Here is a 3,188-nt window from a genome sequence, read left to right as displayed (position 1 = left end):
CTGAAGGCACCGGGGAAGGAGCCTCTCTACGAGCTTTTAGTGGTTCCATGGCTGGTGGCAGCGTAACTCCAATCTTCCCATGGTGTTCTCTCTGTGCGTGTCTCTGCGTCCTTGAAGGACACCAGTCATGTTGGATTAGGGGCCCACCCTACTGACCTCATCTTAACTAATTACATCTGCAACCCATTTCCAAATAAGGTCACATTCTGAGGTACTGGGGGGTTAGGACTTCAACATATGAATTTGAGAGGGAAACAATTCAACCCATAACACCCACGTAGGGATGAGAAAGTTACGGTATTAACCTCAGTTATTAATTAATAACTGAGGTTAACAGCTGAGGGCTGTTCCTGGGGGCAATAACTCTCTGGATCTTCCAGCCTGACTCTGATGGGCCAAGAGAAAGCCCTCAGGTGAGTTGTCACAGGTTCTTGTCATAGTACACTAAGGGCATCTTCCGGAAAGGTGACTATATGCTAATTTCTTCTTCAGTAAACCTCTAAGATGGGAGTGGAAACAGATTTCTCCTGCCTAAGTGCTCCGTTGTTCTGAGGCCAAGTCCAGGATCGGTTGTTGATGTCTGCCGTGGGCACGGGAGGACCAAGAGGCAGCACACATGCCATGTGTTTACCATTTCTTCACTCAGGTGTATCTAATGGGTTTTTCTTGCTTTGTGGAGTCCCAGGCTCTGGAATTTGAGCAGTAATTTGAGGCGTGGCTCTGGGCGGAGAGGAGGAAACCTGATTGCTAGCAAGTGCTGGAAAAGCTGAAAGACTAAAGCTAATGAAGGTGCAGTCATGAAGCTACCACTGGTGCTAACTGCAACCTGATTTCCCCACACTCCGTATCTGGCCTCAAGTTCACACCTTCTTAGAAATGACCTGGTGAACAGACAGCAAAGTTGAACCTGTGGTTAATGCCCATGTCAGGGAAAATGCAGAGCATGTTCACAGAGCTCAGTTTCCATTTTACCTGCAACTCAGGGCTAATTTGGAAGTGACTTTTGGCTGAGCCTGGATCCCTATGATGAGCTAGGAAACAGCTTCTGAGTTCTGTCCTTCCAACAAAGCTGCTTGGGTAAGGAGCTGAGGCCAAGGAAGGGTTGTCCAACGGGGCAGGGAAGGACAGTCCAAGTAGAGAGAACAGAATGTGCAAAGCTGGAGAGGAAGAGAGCCTCATTCTGGGCAGTTCTGGGTGCCTAGAGAAGAGCGTGGAATAGGGACAGCTTATGATAAGGTTGGCGAGGTCAACCTCATGTTAGGGGTCAAATCACGCAAGACCTTATAGCCACATGAAATACTTTGGCCTTTGTCCTGAGAGCATTAAGGACCATAGACCAGATTTAAGCAGGAGAAATACCCACTTATTTCTCCATCAAGGAGCTCTCCTCAACTCTCCCGGCTTGGAGAGAGAGTGACACTCTCTCCATTCATCTTGGCTCTGGAACAGGTCATGGTTGAGCTGAAAAGCACCTGTGTACAGAGGGCTCCAGGAAACAGGAAGAAGCTGACCTCCCGGCTCCTGTAGGGCCATTAAGAAATGTCACAAACAAGCAGGCAGAGAGACACTTTTGAAGACATTTTGGTTCCGTAGAAAGAACAAACATCCGTATAGGAATCCTGCCCTGGAGGTGCGCTAGCAGGAAGCAGCAGGGTGAACCAGGCCTGCCAACAGGGAGGGGACGGGGCAAATGGTGTCAGGCCAGCAAACCCCTTCTAGACAGGTGGGCTCCCTGCCCGACAGCCTTTCAGGGCAGTAGATAGCATCACTCTTATTTTTCAAAGAACACTGAGGTGCAGAAAGGTGTGCCCCAAAACACCCAACTAGTAAGTGACAAACCCAGGTCTGTCTGATCCCAAAGTCCATCCTCTTTCCTGACATCACAGGCTTTTTACCTCCTGATTCTTTCAAGACAAGGCCACACGCACCGCCCCCACTGCTCAGCGCTTGCGTCTGCATCCCCTAGCAGGACTCTGCATCACAGGAGGTGGTGCGTTGTAGTGGTTGAGAAAGGGACTCCAGTAGCCCAGACTTACAGACATCTAACTCAGCATCATCAAGGAGAAAAGAGCCTCCCTTTCCCCAGTTTCCATAGATCCATCCCAGGAAAACTCTGATTGGCCTTGCTTGGGTCACATGCTCCCTCCTGGACCAATTACAAGGAAATCACAGAGCTCTGATTGGCCAGCCCCTTTTGACAGGGTGAAGTGCCATGAGAGATGTCGCCCCATCCAGGACCATACGTAGGGGTTTAACCTTGACTTGGAGGATCAGTGACTTCTATACTAAGACCTAAAAGATGAGTAGGAATGTTCCAGGCAAAGAGGCAGAGGAACAGTGTCCAGACAGAGGGACTAGCAATGCCAAGACCCAGGGATGCTCCAGAGTATGTCTTGCTCACAGCCAAATCCCCCATGCCTAGTGCACAGCCTGCCTTCTGACAAGTGCTCAGAGAAAGCTTCAGGAATGAAATCCACAATTGGCTGTGTGGCCTTAGACAAGTCACTTGCCCTCTCTGAACTTCAGCTTCCTTCTCTATCTGATGGTTTAATCATCCTAACCTTCCAGGACTATGCAAGAATCCAATTCATTCAGTCCCCAGATATTCACCAAGCACTTCCACAGTGCTCAGCATTGTACTAGGCCTGCGGGAGATAAGGCCCACCACAACAGTGAAAAGCAGGCTTGGGTTTAGGCACATGGCCAGACCTGCAGCCAGAAATCAGACGGGGTCCAGGGAGGGGGAGCAGGACAAAGGGAGAGGCTCATGGACAGTAAGGGTGGACAATGGGCTCTCCGGACAGGGACGAGTGGGGCAGTTCTCAGCAATTTGTGCCTTCCCTCTCCCCACCCCCCACCCCATCCCTACTTCCCATCCTCCCCTCCCACCCCACCTATCTTGTGACCACATACTACCCTGGGGCCACTGCATCTGTGCCTGGGCCCCCAAGTCAGCATGCAGGACAGTAGGACCTTTCCCCCGGGCCTTTGCCCTACAGCTTCATAACCTGATTAACAGGTTGCGATAATCACGGAAGGAACAAAGAGGAAAGAAACTGTTTCAGGTTTGGGTGGCTGCAGAGGCAATTCTTGCCCCACCCTGCCTACCTGGCCCAGGTGCCTTTTTCCCTCCCTCCCACCCCCAGCAGGCCAGTCCTGGGCTCCAGCTCCAGAGCACCACGGGATGC

Source organism: Diceros bicornis, chromosome 2 (genome assembly GCF_020826845.1).
Source record: "Diceros bicornis minor isolate mBicDic1 chromosome 2, mDicBic1.mat.cur, whole genome shotgun sequence".
In the NCBI taxonomy this organism is placed as follows: domain Eukaryota; kingdom Metazoa; phylum Chordata; class Mammalia; order Perissodactyla; family Rhinocerotidae; genus Diceros; species Diceros bicornis.
This window is presented reverse-complemented; position numbering follows the sequence as displayed.